Genomic DNA, 19,187 nt, shown 5'->3' on the forward strand with positions numbered 1-19,187 from the left:
CCCAGAACATCAGCTCAGAACATTTGTGTTTATGAGAGCCTCTGGCATGACTGCACTGGTCTCACTGTAGGCTGTCCTGGCACACAGCACACAGGTATGACCTGCAGCGGGTAAAGCAGTAGTACCGAGGTCTGGGTACATCTCCATTTTATCAGTCTTATGGTCATATTACATGTGTTTAACTGGTAATCAGAAGCAACTCTTATGATGTTTTGTAGGTTTTTTTTTTTTTTTTTTTTAAATTCACTTTAGTCAATAAAAGACTGCATTTACCCATTAGCCTGCAGCCCAATATTACACCTAACATTTTCACTGCTTATCCATCTATCCCAACTACATATTGAAATTATCACTTGTTCAACGTCAACAGCATTTAATAAAAGGTCTGTCACCTTGTTGTCAAAGCAGGGAACAAGGAGAATGATGTAGCCATCAGGACAAAACGTTTGCTTCTACAGGTAAACTTGAAAGCATTAGGAAAATTAAACCCAAGTGGCATTATCAAGAGTAAGAGACTCCTCCTCCTGTGAGCCCCAGCTCTGCTGCTCCTGCTATGGTGAGAGAAGCCTCCAGAAGAATGGATGAATCACGTCCTCAGGGCACACGAGGCATCACATGCTGCTACACCAGGTGGGTGTACGAGCAAATAGGAGAATGCAGTTATTTTAAGCTGCCACCAACTCGGGTTGAATTAGAACAAAACTCAAAGGTTAAAAGATAATAAAGTAACAGCTAATCCCTTAAATGACAACTGCTGGACAACTTCACAAAGAATGTGAATGTATCTTCACAAAGAAGATAAATAATTACATTAATTTCTAGTAATGCCAGTAACTGTGTTTTGTTGCTTTTTTTGTTTTGTTTTTCTTTGGTTTTGGGTGGTGGTGGGTTTTTTTTGTTTTTTTTTTTAAACACAAAGTGCTTTTGAGATTCATACCCCTTCAGAGCTATTGCCCTGTTCAGCAACACAGATGCTGAAAGTTTGCCAATATTCCTGCTCATCAGCATTAAACTCTTAAAACACTTTGCTGAATCATGACCAGGGTACTCTCAAACCAGTAAACGTTCCCTCCTGAAGCGTAAAGCTTCTTTTTCATGAAAGAAGAATGTCAGGGTTCACTTAATGCAAATCAATACACAGCCATTAGTGCTACCAATGTGTGGGCTTTTTTTTTTTTTATACTATAATGTATCCAATCACTATTTCTCATTACCCAATGCACCTTTCCCTCTCCAAGGGAATTTACAGCCAAACTTGCTATTACATTTCACTTCTCCACCTCTTCAAATAATGTAACTGTGGGCCTTAGATGAACCTTTCTGAAATCTATGATCGTTAATGTTTCAGAACAGTTTTCTGAAAAAAAAAAAAAAAAAAAAAAGTAATTAACATTTTATGCATTTCTAAATAAAAGCTTGCTTAAAGTATCAAAAAAAAAAAAATTGTCTGCTATCTGCTCTTGCTACCAATCAAGACAAAAAGAATTCCCATTTTCAGAGCATTTCTACATCAAAACAGCCTTAGCACTACCACATCAAGAAATTGTTTAGCTTCTCATTTCAGGGGGTTCTGGGTCCCACACAATTCAAGCCAGTCCTCCAAAGAGTCACTGCATATTAGATGCTGTCGAGGGTGAAGTAAGAAACACCAAAGAAGCACACACTACCTGCAAGATGTGGTGTTCTTCTGACATAGGTTTCATTCCCCCCCCTAGGACGTCTGAAGATGACAGGAACTGCACCTCAGAGGATTCGGGGAGGCGTAAGGGAGTTCAGAGACAAGAATGAGAAGGACAAAAATCTGAAGGGCATAACTTGGTATTGAACACAGAGGTTTAACAGTACAAGAAACTGGGATCCTAGCAGATGAGACAAACATTCACCACTCTGACAACTAACTCAGATTATTTCTATAGCTATTCTTAGGACTGATAACTGCCCTGCTCACTTCCAATTCTTCCAACTGTAAGGAGAGTGAAGAAAGCTGACTGTGCATTTTTCATGGCATTATCTGGTCCCATGATACTACAAACAGACAGCCATTTTCAGTATTTTTTTTTTCCATACCAAACTAGGTAATAGAATTTTTAGACTGTTTTTTCTTTTCCAAACAATTCACCAGCTAGGGGATTAAATAACAAACAAATAGAAAATCAAGTCATGAATAAAACAGGACTATTTTTTCTTCATCGCTGCTGTTCAATTAAATAGCATTGAGGTTTTTTTCCTTTTTTTTTTAAAAAAAAAATCTGAAACACTGTGAAGGTTTACATAGGCTTTCCACACCTCTGGAGATAACCCCATTTGTTTTATAAACATATATAAATTAAAATTATTTCAATCAGAAAGAAAAGAAGCCCATATGAAAATGTTCTCATGAAATAAAATGCTTCAGTTTAAATGCACATTTGTGATCTAATTACTTCTGTATAACCTTATATGCATGCTGCTTTCAAGAGGAAAACCTAGCTGGATCACAGCAATTCAGACCAAAAAACTGTATCAGCACAAACAACATTATGGATAACATAAATTTGCAGCTCAAGTTAATAATGACCTTCCTGGAATATATCAAGTAGCTAACATAAAGAAGGCAGCAATATATTTTTCCGTTATTCTTGGTAGCTTAAGTCTTTAAATCAATTATTCACCAATTACTAGGTAACATTTCTCTAAAACACTATACAAATAAAAAAAAATTAAACTAAATAATGGCTTAACTAGCTGACCTCAGAAAAATCACTCCTTCTATACTACATTATATATAGCATAGAAATAGTATATAGTATTGTAAGAAGTATCTAACTTGAATCTTTCACTAATTGTCTGAGAAGTTCATTTGTGTTTGGAAATGCCATTTAGTTGTCTAGAGGTCTTTCCCATCAAAGCTAGGTTTAAAAATCCATTCCTTATCATTTAACACATAGATGCTAAAACTACACTTTGAGTCTGCCCCTCCCTGCATGATGAGGAACAGATATGGAGGTTCAATCCTACCACCCCTCTATGTCCCAACTCCTGCCTACAGTTCTGCCATAGCCTCTGTAACCATGGAGGGGACCCACTGGCCTTCAGACAGCAGAGGCTGGTGACACACCCTGGGATCCCTGTACAGAACATCAGGGTATCACAACTAAAAGGAGCCTCTGGGGCTCCATGGCTGTGACATGGAGGTAATGCTCAGCCTCCTCATCTTCATTTTCCAAAGCCATCATAGCTTAAATGAAAAAAGCTTCATGATGGTATTTTGATGCCTTCCTTCCTTACAATCCTCAAAAAAAAGAGTGGGAGAAAAAAAAAAAAAAAAAGAAATGGTAAAAATAGGAAATAACTACAACACTATTTAATAGCAGTTCAGCCTGGGTGCTGTTTAAGTAAGTCCTTGCATAGCTTCTGTATCTGCATGACAACCCTTCCCCCAGCCATGAATTCCATTACCTCATAATATCAATAAAGATAGTGGAAAAAGATACCGTTCCTTTTGAGCAGATGTACAATTACATTTGCAGGTTTTCAGATAAAACTAGTCATACATACACATTTATTATTGCATATGGTTACTTACATTCAATAGTTGCATTAAAGAGAACATCACCAAGATCAAAGATATGATAATTCCAACTTTAATATCAAGAGTTCAAGTAAACACATGGGAGGAGTGCTTAAAGAGTTTTTGATGACTGATTCTACAAAATACAGCAATAGCATTCAGGACAATAATTCAGAGGTCTGATCACCAGCTTCCATACTGAAAGTTTGGCAACTGTTAGCAACGTTTGCAAATCCCATTAGGCATCTTCTCAAATTCCTTGTAGGATTTTAATTACGTGCCTATGGCTAGGAATCTGCATGAGTGAAGTAGTATTTCTGGCACCTTAAAAAAGCATTTCACTACTGACTGGAATCTACAACAGCATCTAGAACCCATCTCCCATTGATTTCTTTAAGTGCTAATGCATAGCTCTAAAGCTTTAGTGGTATTGCTTTACTTTTGTATAGAAGTTGTGAAATCAGGACCTCTAAAAGATGACCTATCAGGACAACAGTAAAGACTGTTAAGTACACAAATTACATTGAACATATATATGTATACTTTTACTTCATTTCCTGAAGAATAAATATATGAACAAAGAGATAGCACAAGTACATCTATGTTAAAAAGATTCAGAGCATGAACTCTGCAGTAAAATCCACAGGAAATTTCTCATTCAAGTCAGTATCAAGCAATTACATGTAAGAGACAGAAGGCTAGAGCCAGACATGACATGAGCAGTAGGGAGAAAAACATATGAATAAATGCTTGTATGACTTCAGGGAGAAAAGTCAAGAAAGAAAGCATACTGACCATTTTTCAACATTACTTTCAGTATCGCCCAATTGAAGCTGATTTTGCACCTGCCTGCATCTCCCATGGTATGGTTTACGTATCACAAAGCACTTCATTTGAAAGTGAGCTGGAATCAACTGAATAAAAATAGATGAGGGTGCTCTCCAAGAGCATACCAAGTGTTCTTCAATGCCAAATAAGCATTTAGGCCACCCGAGAGCTAGCCCACGGGAAAACTCTTTGAAACACTGTCCTCACCACCTGGCATCTTGCCCTACAGGCCTGCACTTGCGCTAAGGTATGCACCGTTTAACTCTCCCTGCCATGGAAAAAGATTATACTTCATACATTTTCATGGGAAGTCCATTGTTAAAGTCTTCTAAGCTTCATACTCAATCTTTAATAAGCCTTTCACAAGAAGAAAGCTATTCTGTCACAGAGTCACAGAATAGCCAGGGTTGGAAGGGACCTCAAGGATCGTGAATCTCCAACCCCCCTGCCACATGCAGAGCCACCAACCTCTCCATTTAATACTAGACCAGGCTGCCCAGGGCCCCATCCAATCTGGCCTTGAACACCTCCAGGAATGGGGCATCCACAACCTCTCTGGGCAGCCTGTTCCAGCACCTCACCACTCTCATAGTAAAGAACTTCCCCCTGGCATCCAACCTAAATCTCCCCTCCCTCAACTTAAAACCATTTCCCCTTGTCCTGCTGTTATCTACCCTTTCAAAGAGTTGATTCCCCTCCTGTTTGTAGGCTCCCTTTAGGTACTGAAAGGCTGCAATGAGGTCACCCCGCAGCCTTCTTCTCTCCAGACTGAACAAGCCCAGCTCCCTCAGTCTGTCCATACTCTCAAAGAAAGTTAAAAAGTTGGCTACAGCAGTCTATTAACAGAGACAATTGGAGATGCCTATCTCTCCTGCTAAAATTAATAAGCTTTATGCTTACCCCTATTCTCATTATTTTTCCAACTTAAACATTGTCTCTAATCCTGATTTGCTGTATGGCTCAGTATCCTAACAATAATTCCGATATTCTCTGCTACACATTTTCTTCTCGTGCTCCAGTATATTCTTATCTGGTGCTCAAAACTGTTAAATCAGTTTAACTAGTTTTCACAGTAGCAGCACATCAATAAACTGAAAAATATCATTTTTGGGCTCCCACTCAGAAGATAAATTCAGCAGTCTCTTAATGGAGCAAGGATAAAACATGCAATATCAGTCAGGTCTGGAAGTTACAGAGCAAAATTATATTTGATGTCCTTCACAAATGCAGAGAAGTTAATGCCTAAAGCCCGATGCCTGCAGGTCTGTGCAGTCTCCATTATCATGGGCACTACTGGAAAACTATGGGTCAGCAGGTAGATGCTGCTAGGAAGCCTGTAGCTGAAATGGGAAGCATTAAGCATCATCGACTTTCTGCAAAGTGCCTGACAGGACATCATCAAGATCAGCCAGATTACAGGCATAAGCAACCAAGGAAGTCACGAAGATGAGGGCTTGTGTTTTAGTCATAGTGGCAAGATGACCTTGCCTATAATGAAGGTCTAGCTATAGTCAGGAAATAAAAGTCTACTTAGACAGTAACTCAATCCAGGAATTCAATCCATAAAAATCACTTGTAAAGAAGTAGAGGGGAGAAAAAGAGAGCCAAGAAGTTGTTCCAGTGGAAGATGTTTATATCCAGCTTCTCCAAGTTGGCAATTGTAATAGTAGCCAAACTTTCCAGAAACAGACATTTTACAAAGTAGCATCCTATAAAGTTAGCTTGAATTTATAGCAGACTTCTGAACTAAGATGATTTCATTTAACCAAGTCTAGGGCAGTCTCTTACAGATTTATCTGGTCAGTTACTTTAAGTTTGAATGACACCTCTAAAAATACAGCAAAAAGTAATGCGCAAGTAATATCTGCATGATGCTATGTACCTCTGCCTCCAGGATCCTACCCTACTAAGTAAACATCACTCATATTCTGCTACTTTGGATGAAGACTTCAGTGCTTTTTCTGCCAGACCTTGTCCATAAAGAGTTATGACGTTAATTGCTGAAGATGCCACATGGAACATTAATGTACTGTTTCTCAGAGGCTAACCAATTCCCCAGTAACATAAAATTACTCTGACAAAGCAAACTCCAGGGTGACTTAAAGGAAGAGGATGGATGAGAGACTCACCATCTCACCATGAAAATCTAAACTTAAATCAGGAGGAAAAATATTGTTTGGAAAATTAGGAAGGGTAGAAAGGCTTCATAAAAGGGAAGACCGTAATCCTTTCACTTTATTTAATAGAGGACTCAAAATGCTGCGGGGTTTTTGTTTTTGTTTGATTGATTTTTCATGTTTTGGCAAGCTCGGCAACTTGCTGTCGTTCAGTTGTTATTTCCCATCAGATCGAGACCTTAAGAAATCAATATTATTTGCCTAATGCATCAGAAGGAATGAAGGTATTTCTGTCAAATGGAAACATTTAAATAAAGCATGCATAATTAATAATCTTTTAGGCTTTTATAATCATTTTTGTGTGGAAATTAAAGCTGCATAACAGGACTAATTTTCAGACATGCAAAATAATGAAAACAGCAAGGAAGAAAAATTAGAAATAATTTGCTTAGTATTATTGTTTATCAAGCTAATAACACTTATCTCTCTAGGGTACAATTAAGATGAGTTTAATATTAATATTATATTAATATTACCCACAGAAGCCAAAAGGTGGTGTTTAAAAGCAGCAGGTAGGAAAATACAGGTGTAGCTAATTCTTAATTTAATTTTCCACTTGTACAGTCAAATTTTACAGGTCTTGTATTCAAAACAAACCCCCAAAAACCCACAAAACAAATTCAGTTTGGATAACAGTGAAAGGAAGATCCTTTTATTCAAAACAAACAAAAAAAATCCTACTGGCTATGCTCAGCCTGAATTGCCATACTGATAAACCAACCTTTTCCACAAAAGGAGGCTGAATAAGTCAAGACATTTGTTTCCTGCTTGCTAACACTACTGCAGCTGTGCCCTCCAGGTGTTCATTTACTCTTTCATTCTCCTTCTAGATTTGGTGTTCTCATTTTTTTCCACTTAGGTGTACATAAACTCCAAGAGAACAGCGGTAGCATACTCAACATAATCTGGAACAGACTTTGGGGAACTGCTTTGTAGGCACTGGGATGGAAGCCAACAGTTTCAGCTGTAGGGAATATTTGGTACAGAAAGTATGTATTCCTTCTACTTTTCTTACCAGCAAGGAAAGACTACAGGAGCTTTATTTCAGTACAACTGCACTTAAAATCTTACAGAAACTCTCCTAATGGTTAATAGCTCAGTCTTGCAGATGTATTTGGACAGTGAGCTAGCAAAACGTAAGGCCTCTGCAACTTATCTGCCATTTTCCAAGCCATTCTAGTAATACATTCTTCTTCAAATGCCACTGTCATCCCGGTGAAGTTTCCCTGGTCCTCCAGGTAATCCAGTTCTATATGAAAGATGCAGTCTTTCTTACCAATGATGCCACCTTAGCTCTGCGTAAGTTGTGTTAAACTTTATAAAGCAGAAACAAAAAAGGAAGATCTGTTCTCCCACCAGTCCTCCTAAACTGCCTCCCTTCTACCTTCAGAAGATATAACAGCAATAACCCACTGGACATCTCAACTCCAGTCATCACACTCATTTTTGAGCTGTCTTGGGAAAACATTTGCACCTGATCTCCCTTCTCTGTTTAAGGCTACTAATACAATGAACAGACTATGATAGGCACTTCGCAGATTATCACACAGCCCCCAAATTCAAACTTCCTCATGCCTCAAACTCATCTTTCCTCACCAAAGCATGGATTAGAGCCATCATACAACTGTGTGGTCCATTATAATCCAGATAAATACTGTGAATCAATTAAAGATCCGTATTATTCACCTAAACAAAAATTAAAGTTGTCATGAAACGAGATAACTCTCAGCTTTGACAGACTGTCATAAATGTCAAAAAGATCTCACTTTATAAAAGTATTTCCACATTTCTTGGCCCAGACAAAACACTTTCCTCTCTTAATCACGTACAGACTGAGATAAGAAAACAGAGGACTCAGTCTAAATTCATATAAACAAAGTATTAATTTTAAGACTTACAAGAGCTAGTCAAACAATTGGTTATAAGTTTCATTATTAAAAATGATCTGCTTCTTATTGCCTATGAGGACTGAGGGGAAGTGCCTAAAATAAACTATCCTCAACACAGAAGTTGCTTTTCTTGTATTTATGAGGGTGAGATATTAAGGCCTGTAAAAAAGAACCATGCCTGCCCATTCTACTTTTCATCTCAGTTTCCAATATTAAATCACATTTTACAGTCTGGACACAGCAGTTCAGGACTGGGAAGAAACAGGATATTAAATCTGCCAGCTCAGTTCAGGACTAACAGTATTTCAGTAGGTCCATTCAAGCAACGAAGAACTGGAAACCCTGAAACATCAGAGAATACATGAAAGCAGATGCTAGTCTGGGAATATGCATGTGAGTATGTGAAAAATCATCCCTGACCCAACTTCTCATTCAAAACCTCACAGGTGAATCAATGAACATAATCACATCTCTGACCTGAAATGTAAAAAGCTTAAAAAAAAAAAAAAAAAAAAAAAAAGCAACAACCACAACACACACACGCCTGCTTTGCTTCATGACAGTCCAGAAAAACTCTGGCCAAACACTGAGTTATTTTGTTCCTACTGCATAAATGCACATTGAAAATCATAAGGAAGTTGCAGAAAGTACAGATATGTCCTGCAGTTTAAGGACACCTTTTAACACAGAATCAAAGTAGATACAAGAGAGGATATGTTATGTTCTCTTAAAAGATGTAATAAAAAAGAGAAGTACAAAAAACCCGTTGGGAAACTCCACACATTCAAAATTATTCTGCTTCAAGTCACAATGTGTACTATAGAGGTGCTTAGCTCAACAAAGGTGAAATTTTGTCTCAAACTCAGCATGCTACTCAGACCCAATCTTATTTTAAAGTAATAGACTGAAACTTAATCTCTGGCTTCAGTCATGTAGAAAATAAGTTTGGAGTACTGAAATTAGTAGCAAGTCTGCCCAGTGCTTTATGTTCTACAATATTTTAACAAAAGTTTCTGATATTACATCTCAATAGACTGAGAGCTCAATAATATTGCCCAGGGCTATTTTCTAAAAAAAATCTACAATTCCATTCTTATTTAAATTCATAGAAGAATAAGTAAAAGGTCCAGGTGTTTTAACACATTGCCATACACAACCAAAGAGTAGCTTGTTGCTTTTCCCTCCCTTCTGACATGACACACCAAATTGTACATGCTTATTGTCTCCAAAGTGAATGTGAAAGTGCTGTGTATTATCAGTACTGTTTGCACCATAGCATTTCTAAGAAAATTTGTCCTTCCTAGATGCATACAAAGGCGCTGTTAAGTCATCCTAAGGATAACAGAAAGCACCAAAGTAAATTTAAAAAAATCAAGGAGAGTAATAACTAGACTTAAAAATAATAAACACTTGTTCCTGCCCCGGCACAAAAGTGAAAAACCAGAGGGTGATTTGGTCCTTCTCCAGGCACTATTTGTCAAGATAAGGAAGAAGAAGTAGAAATAATGCGAAAAAAGCTTAACCATCAAAATCAAGGAAATACTGAAAATATAGAAGTGATTTTTGCCTGCTTTCAAAGGGGATTGCATAGAGGCACCTGAGTGCACAGACATCTGATCAGAGCTCACTTTCCGCAACACAGCCCTTTCCTAAGCATTGGTTTAGAAAGCAGATAGAATTCTGAAGTCTAGTGAGACACGAGGACAGTGCTCAGAATCTAATAGATCTCAGTCAGATTTCTGTCAGCTATGGGAAATAGAGTCCAAATAAAAGGAAACTGCTGAACTAAATTGATTACTTTTAAAAAATACATCTTTGAAGAGGACTAGAACACAGTTTCACAAAGAAACAAATCCAGCTATTCATCTTAAACCACTGCCCAGGTAAAAAACTTATTTACATTCTATTACATGTTATACAGTACTAAAAGCTTTAGCATTAGAATAACGCAAAGTTACTGTAATTGCACTTTTTAAACCAGAAATTGCTTGCAATCTTCAATATCACCAAAAGGTGGCATTCGCAATATCACAGAAAAGCAAAATTTTACTATGAACTTCAAATAGTCAAAAGCTTTTTGCGTAAGTAAATTTATTTTAATTTTATTTTACTGCTACATAAAAACTTACCTGGTCAAAATGTCTAGCAACATACAGAAGATGACATATACAGATACAGCGTGCAACAGTACATTTTTACTGAGTCTTATTATTTGAATCAAAATAATAAAAAAAAAAAAGTGTTAAGAAGGAAATCACAAAGTTACCAGGCAGGCAATAAATTCCTAGGAATAGTATCCAATGACCAACTCATAGCATAACAGAACAGTTTAAGACAGTGTAGTAGTTTTACTTTGCAATTTCAGAAAAAGGCCTTTTTCACTCTTGCTCTGCTTTTAAATGCATTTTTTTTTTTTAAAGACTAATTAAATAAAATTAATTGAAAGTTGAAGAAGATTATTTAAAACACTTTCTCTGGTGAAGACATATGCGTATATATTTATGACCGCTGATGGATTATAGCAAAGGTGACAATGAATTTTTAAAAACATATCTAATTTAAAACCCATGTCAAGTTTTTATTACATTTTGGTTTATTACATAATTTTATGCCATTGCAAGCAATATCTAGAATGAACAAGTGAATAAGAACATTTCTAGAACCTTACATATATACAGATCTAAGAACATGATCACCAATTATTCCAACATCCTTCAAAGGCAGGTAATTTATCTCTGCTATACAGGAACCAAACTCCTATGTTCAGTGAACTCCCCAGAGGCATACAATAAACACGGAAAGATCAAACTGGAAGTAGAAGCAATTTGTAGCCCAGTGTTACACAAAGGCCTTGAAATAAGACATTTCTTCATTGCATTTGGGAGGGGGACCATCCAGAGGGGCCAGGGCACACTCAAAGTGGACATAAGAAAACCTAATGAGGTTTAACAAGGTCAAGCACAGGGCGTTGTGCTTTGATTGGAGCAATCCCAGATATGAGTACAGACTGGTAGAAGAAATTCACTGAGAGCAGCCCTGCAGAGAAGGACTTGAGGATCCTGATGGAGGAAAAGCTAAACATTAGCTTCAACTTTTGTGCATGCTCTTGCAGCCTGGAAGTCCAAAGGCATCCTGGGTTGCATCAAGAGAGGGGTGGCTGGCAGGGAGAGGGAGGGGATTGTCCCACTCTACTCTGTATTTGTGAGGCCACATCTGGAGTACTACATCCAGGCCTGGGGACCCAAGCTCAGGAAAGATTTTGAATGAATGCAGAGGAGTGCCATGAAGATGATCAGAGAACTGGAGCACCTCTCTTACAAAGAAATTAAAGGACTTGAGCTTGTTCAGCTTGGAGTAAAGAATGATCCAGGAAAACCTCACTGTAGTCTTCCAGTAATTCAAGAGAACTTATTTAAGAGCTTTTGCACTGTCTGATTAAACTAAAAGAGGGGAGATTTAGGTCAGATGTCTTTCCCCAGAGGGCAGTGAGGCACTGGCACAACTGCCCAGAGAAGCTGTGGTGCCCCATACCTGGAGGCGCTCAAGGCCAGGTTGGATGGGGCCCTGGGCAGCCTGAGCTGGTGGGGGGCAGCCCTGCCCACAGTAGGGGGCTGAGACTAGATGATCTTTAAGGTCCCCTCCAGTCTAGGAGATTCTAACAGTTCTATGATTTTCTTATCAATTCCATACATACAACCTAATCAATTTCACTAGTTGAGGGTACCCCACCAAAGCTTCTAATCTGTTCACCTATGGCTAGTTTGAAAGCAGAGATAAAAAAAAAAAAAAAAAAAGCTCTTTACAGCTGTTCCATAGACCAAGCTTTTCTAAGTAGCCAATTTATTTGAGCTCAGATTAGACCAAATATTACACTTGCTGCAAGGTGAGGAACACAGAGGAGTGGTCCTTCAGGACAGCTGGTTTCACAGGCCAGCAGAGACCATGTATTTCTAATTATCTATTGTAGCTATTTTAATAACAGATTTCAGAAACTATTTTGGAATCTGTACAAAAAAAAAAAAAAAAAGAAGGGGAATGGTATAGCATACAATAGCATAAAATAAATAGGTAAGTCTATATGAGAGTCACTCATACTGATCCCCAGATTAGAACTATCCACTTTGTCTCACCCAGGACACCCTAGTCAAGCAGCAGATAGCTCTTCTTTCTAAAGCAGTTTCTGGGATCAACAGCATGACAACTTTCCTTACACTGCTTCCACAAACTGTGGTTTGAGCAACAGCTGTAGAGATAAACATACCATGCTCAAAGAATTTGTGATGTACTTTCGGGCATGTTTTACCCAAGCAAGGAATCAAAGCAGTCTTTAGTTTAGAAAACTATTTTCAAGAAACCTCTACCATAGTACAGTATGACAGGTCTTACGAGGTTTGATTTTTACATATTCCAGTAAGACTGAAATTATTTCTAACTGTATGGCTAGAGGCTTGCTAGATCCACTCAGCTGAGTCATGAATCTTCACAGGCAGTATTCATCATTCATTACACATGTTGATAAAAAGATGCAATTCTCAGTCAATACGGACATCTTGAATAGGAGTTGATGCAGTCTTCTAGCAAGGAGTTAAGGTAATTAGAAGTCAGACATTTTTGCATACATAAATAGTAGATCTAGAATATAATACTACATTAAATGAAAAAAAATTAAAGGAAAAAAAGAGAATTAAAAAAAACACTTAAGTCTCCAAAATTTCTAAACCTAGAACTCAGAGAATGAGACAGGAGAAAAAAAAGTCTGTCCGCAAACATATGCAAAATTTATATTTTTCTTCATTCTTAACCATACTCCTGAGTTGTTCTTCCTTCCTAGGTGTACAGCGCACTGCACTACACTCCTTATGCCATCCCATGTCAGAGGAGGAAGCAGCACCAAGCCATTATTAAAGCCTTGCCATTTAAATGTCACAGTCTATTGTAAGCCAAGTTGAAAGACACTGGTATGTGTTCCTTTAGCCAAAAGAGACACGAGGGAGCAGGCAGGCCTTGGGGAGAGAGGTGCACAATGTGCAGCACACCCCAGATGGATTTGCTCTGTCTCCTCTGTGGGTTCACCCTCAGCTTGAGAGCTCTGCCCACATCATCAGTCAGTCAGTGGGGCTACAAGTTCAGCAACAGAATTCACAGTAAAAGGGTTCAGCAGGCCAGACCTCAGAAATCCTACAGCTCAGCATATCCATGCTCTCACCTGCCTTGCCCTCCGCAGTGTGACACCGCACTGGCCAGCTCTCGAAAGCCATCCATCATAAAGGGAACAACAAGTCACGGGTCATTTGTTAAGATCTCAGTCAAGCTCTGTCCACTTTGTCTTACCCAATTACTCAAGCCTGGGCGCACTTTTTCTGCCATGCTCTCCAAAGAGCACAGGAGAGTGGTGGTGGCGGCTGACCTCCCTATGGAGCAGTAGCATGTGCTCAGGAGAACATGCAAGCTCTTTGTAGCCATTTCTGGAGCTTGAAGATGATAGAGTCTCACTGATGCAGCCACAGCAAGCATGGGGCCTGACATCCCTGCAGCCACCAAGGCTTGCTGTGCTTCTGTTTCCAACCCAGGGAAGCTGCATGGGTAGAGGTGCTGCCAGAAAACCTGAGGTGATGGTTACACAGATAATGGAAGATGACAGTGGATGAAAAAAACTGCACATGGAAAGAGATACAAGCTTTGGAATTAGAAGATTTTTCAGTGGAAAATGTAAAACTTCTGTACTTAGACGGATGTGGCTTAAACACAGGTCAAAAGAGAACAATTTTAGTCTTTTTAAGCAGTTTCAAATAATTACTACAATACCAGAAAGTGCATCCACAAGCTAACAGAAAAGGCGGAGACTGTATTAGTAAGGAAGATTTTGATCTTCAATCCAAACAACCCCACTGCAGTGAGCTGTGTGGTCAGAAACTGAAGAGAACTCAAGCTACTTGCAGACTTCCCAAATTTAGTATTCACTAAATTTATGTCTAATTGCAAGACAGGCTTCCAGTTCTACTTACTACGAGTTTTAGCATCTGTAATTGTTTCAGTGGTATCAACAGACTCCAGCAACTCCTGGATGGGTGCCTGGAAAAAGCTCTAGCACTAAGGAGATGATTCAGTAGCGCTGGCACCAACAGGAACAATTAAAAAGAGATTGAGAGTTATGAAATATCAAATCTAAATTTTCTGTGAATATCTTTTGGTTGTTGTTGTTTTTATTAGAAAGCCATCTTCCACTATGCAAATTATGAATTAGATAACCTATTATAACACACAGTCATTTCTGTTGAAGGCTTTTGCTGTCAGCTGCTTATGCTATCGTATTTGACACAGCCCGCAGTAAGAGCCAGGCAGAAATTTACTGAACATCTTATATAAGAAAGCTCCCAAACTTTAACAGACTTGTTTTAAACCTTGACTCTGTCACATTTCTGTGGAAATTAAGTATGCTGTAAATCGTAAGAATACTTCTTAACACAACAATAAAGCAGAACATTAATTGTATAAGAGCATTTTTAAATTTCTCAAAGACAATTCTGCTAAGTGGCATTCTCTGAGGAAATTTAGAACAGAGCCAAATGAATATTTTCAGCGTTTTTTGGAGGCAAAGAGGCATTTACCCTAATTCATGTATCTTCCAGTTACTCAGTCACTCCATCATTTTCAGTGTTGTTATGCCCCACTGCCTCCAAAGCCAGTCAGCTTCCAGAACTCAAACACTGCTTACTTATTAAAGCTAAAGATTTATGCACAGCAGACATTTCACCCTCTCTTTCTGAGCACTCCTAATTGGTGTGATCTAACACACACATCTTTGTAAGTCAGTAAAATACATAACCAACAATTGCAAGGTTTTACAAAACAACATAAATAAGTCTCAAGTTACCAAAAAGTTTTCTTTTTAAAAATAAATTTTAAAAAAAAACAAAACTGCCTTTAGTTTCCACTTATTTTCCATAGTCTGATCCAAAGCTCATTGAATTAATGGAAAGATTAGTCAGCCTCAGTAGCATGGGATTTGTAACACACTACATGCCAAGCATGAAAGTACCATCGTTCACTGATCCGTACCTTGTTACAGTAACGTGCATTACATCAATGAAGTAGTTTTCTAAGAGATGAAGCTTGTAAAGGAGCTGCTGGAGGAATTACTAAACAAGACTTTATAAACATGTGAGTACAGGATATCAGAGGCTTGTGTATCACAAACCAGCATCGCTGCAGCAGTGATTGACAGCATTCTGCATACACTTCCATGGTTAAATGGAAAGCATGCCACTGATCTGCTAGCTCAAATCTCTGGCTCTTAGGTCACAAACAGATTGAGGAGATGATGATTTCACAGTAAGCCAGCATCAAGCTGGAATCAGTGTAACCTCCGCACACAGAGACAGGGGACGTGGGCAGAGCCGTGTGGTAGTGGCCAGGATCCATCACTAGTAATCAGCTCTAAAAAAAAAAATTGCACAGAGCACCAATCCTGCCCTAACATACCATCCAATCACCTATCAGAGGAGCAGAGAGTAAAACTTCCCCAAAGCACAGAAGCATGACAGCACAACTCACTTTAAAAAACACACTAACAATAGTCTAGAGGTTCTCCTGCAATTAAGGATTTTGTTTGTTTGATAATTACCCTTATTAATGTTCCCTACATTTTGGAGAACATGCACAGCCCTCAAAAAGCAAGAACAGAAGGTGGGCACTGATCTTCAGATCCCTTGTTGTTGCCCTTCCTCCAAGATGAATCAGTTGCATTTGAGAACCTGCTGAAGACTCATATCATAGGATCCGCCTCATGCTCAGAAGTTGAGATATGCAGAAAGGAGGCTGTTCTGAGAGTCACAGTCGTGATGAGTAGGCTCCTATATTTAGGCACTTATTCAACTCACAGTACACCCCAAGTAAAGTTGTCAGCCTCTTACCTTTGAACCCATTCTCCTACACCCTTCATCCAGAACAGGCCTTAGCAGAAGGTCCTGGTCTTTCTTACATGTAGTCAGAGCTGCTTGGCCAGCACCAGCCTGTCATCACATCCACATATCCCACACAGCAATCCTCCAGTCTCCTACTGTCTGCTTCAATCTCCTGAGCATCCCCTCTCATTGCTGCAGTGACACAGACCCCCACACATCTCTTGGTACTTATTCCCTGGGTGTAATTTTGCCAAGCATTTGCTACGTTCTGACTGATGCCTCCAAGAACCTATGCGCAGAAATGTAAAAACTTCTGCTAGTGCAAGCAGCCATCAAGGAGCCTCCATTAAGGAGGAACTTTCCTAGATATGCTGCTCATAGCACTGCACCGACTCAGCTTAAGCACTCCAGAACACTCAGAGCTCAGTTCTGGTTACCTGGAAGCATTCAGTATTTCACCTCTACAAGAGCTCACTTAATATATTATCAGTTGACCACCAAACGTAAGTTCTTATCTGGGATTATATGTTCTCCAAGCCCCAACAGATATGAAAACAGTTGAAATCATAGCAGCCCATTTCAAACTTTAATTCAACTTTCTTCTTAAAAGCTACATAAATGATCTAATACTTAAACATTTAAAAAGCGACTTCAGACTGAAGCTGAGAAAAACTTTACGTTTATAAAAAATAAATTATGTAAGACAGAACAACAGTTTAAACAAAAGTTATTGTAGACAGTATTTGTTTAAGCTACTAACATTCAGCCTCTCAACATTTTAATACAGACAAACACATGGAAAACTCATATATAAATGTGTGTATATATGCACGCACACACACGCAAAGGTTGCTCCAATAGCAATGTCCCATTTCACCAGTGAAATCACAGCAATAGCTTTGATAATATGTAGTGGAGTGGGGTCACCACCCCTCACCTCACCACTTCATTTCTCAGAGTAACAATGGACTTTAGAATAAATTCAGCAAGTATCTTTTTTTTTTTTTTTTTTTTGCCTCAAAATTAGGTTAATTTCTTCTTAATTTAATTGTTTATACAGGGAAAGTGAGAGCAATCTACCGGCCCATATTGAGAGTACTGACATTGCCACTCATTCTCCAGCTGAAAGTTTAATCTTTCTTACAGGAACATGCACTTGACATTATATTTATCACATATCTAGTTCAGAAATGGGATAAAATTGACTGTGTTTCCTATAAGAACTGACAATCTCTTGAAGAATAGTCTTTTGTTCTCCTGAACTTTTCACTATTTGAATCAAGGAACTTTAAATTTTATGATTACTTAGTAAACAAGCTTACTGAAATCACAGACCCAAATGGTGATATTAACGCACCACAAATGTCAGTGTTTCCAATACATGACATCAAGCTCAGCCATGTTTTTAATCACTAGACTGCAATTTTATTGCAAATATTGTTAGACCACAAGTCTAATTACACTAGATCTAGCTGCTAATGGATGTTTAATGACATCTTCCCCCCTGCTTACTTGCAGTGAGTGGCAGTGGTCTGCACGCTCAGCAAGGATTTCAGGATTTTGTTGTTGAAATTGCCTCATGGAAATAGAGTAAATAGCACGTGTGAAACGGAGAAATTAAAGCTTGCTTATGCTTGCAAAGCAGGGCTGGCACAACGAATGCAAACATTTTCAACTTGCCCTTATTACAGGATAGATATTAGGTCATTGGTATGTTCCACTGAATCGTTTGTTTCTTTTAGAAGTAGATGTTACCAGAACTACGCCTTTTATTCATACAGAAATTAATGCTTAGAACTCTGTGCTAGGCTTTCACAAAATACAGGTAAAAGATGGTTCTGGATCACAGAACTTACAGTCGACATTTTGAAAACGAATATAAAGAAGCTGCATTGAGAAATCTAAGTGCTCAGTGGTGCTAGGAACTGTCTCTTGCCACAGTGATTACTGAAGAGGCCAGAAGCATGCTGATGCTTCTTTCACCTAGGATTTTACTGACAGTATTGCTAAGTGCTGTGTTTTTCACAAAGAGTGGATTCCTTGAACTATATCTGACATGCACCCATCCACAAAACTCCCCAAATGCAGTAGCATAAGCTGCTAATTAGCCTTCAAGACGACATTACTGCAGTCACTACTTAGCTCATTTAGATTTGAATTAGTGACAGAGGAGAAAGGGAAATGTGATAAATTGTTACACTACTTACATGACAGATTACCTGGAAACATTGTTGTTTTCCCCTCAACCCCTATCACTTGGGAGCTCCCAACAGAGCTTTGCACACAGAGTTATCACTGTTCTCTGCTCATACTTTGTTAATTTTATAGATTGAAACCAATATTGCTAGTTAGTATTTTTCATTATTTTCTAATAGTTATCTTTTTTCTTTAATCCACGAAAATATTAAAAAAGAATGGTTAAATGCAATTCTCTTTCCTGTCTTCATGGTTTCCATAACATCAGAGAAAACTATGATAAATCTAGAGGAGGCAATTATACCTCTGAAATTACATATTAAGCCTTCACTGCTAGTACATGGTCACCAGAGAAAAAGACAGAAGAAAAAGGGACTCACGATTATACTACTCCTTTCTCTTTCCTGCTTTTATTTCATGAGGAAAATCTTTGTAATGGGTTATACAACTAACTATTTAATTAAGCTATGAGATCAATACCAAGCTTCAATTTGATTTCAGCACTATTGACTTTTTGTTTTTTAAATTTGCTCAGGATTTTAAAATTCAGCATTTACACAATCGGTCTGGATGGAGGTGCATCAGAGCAGTTACAGCTCTGGGGTTTCATACAAGCATACAAAAACAGCATGCCACTGCCCAA

This window comes from Tympanuchus pallidicinctus, unplaced genomic scaffold, assembly GCF_026119805.1.
Source record: "Tympanuchus pallidicinctus isolate F22 unplaced genomic scaffold, pur_lepc_1.0 scaffold14, whole genome shotgun sequence".
In the NCBI taxonomy this organism is placed as follows: domain Eukaryota; kingdom Metazoa; phylum Chordata; class Aves; order Galliformes; family Phasianidae; genus Tympanuchus; species Tympanuchus pallidicinctus.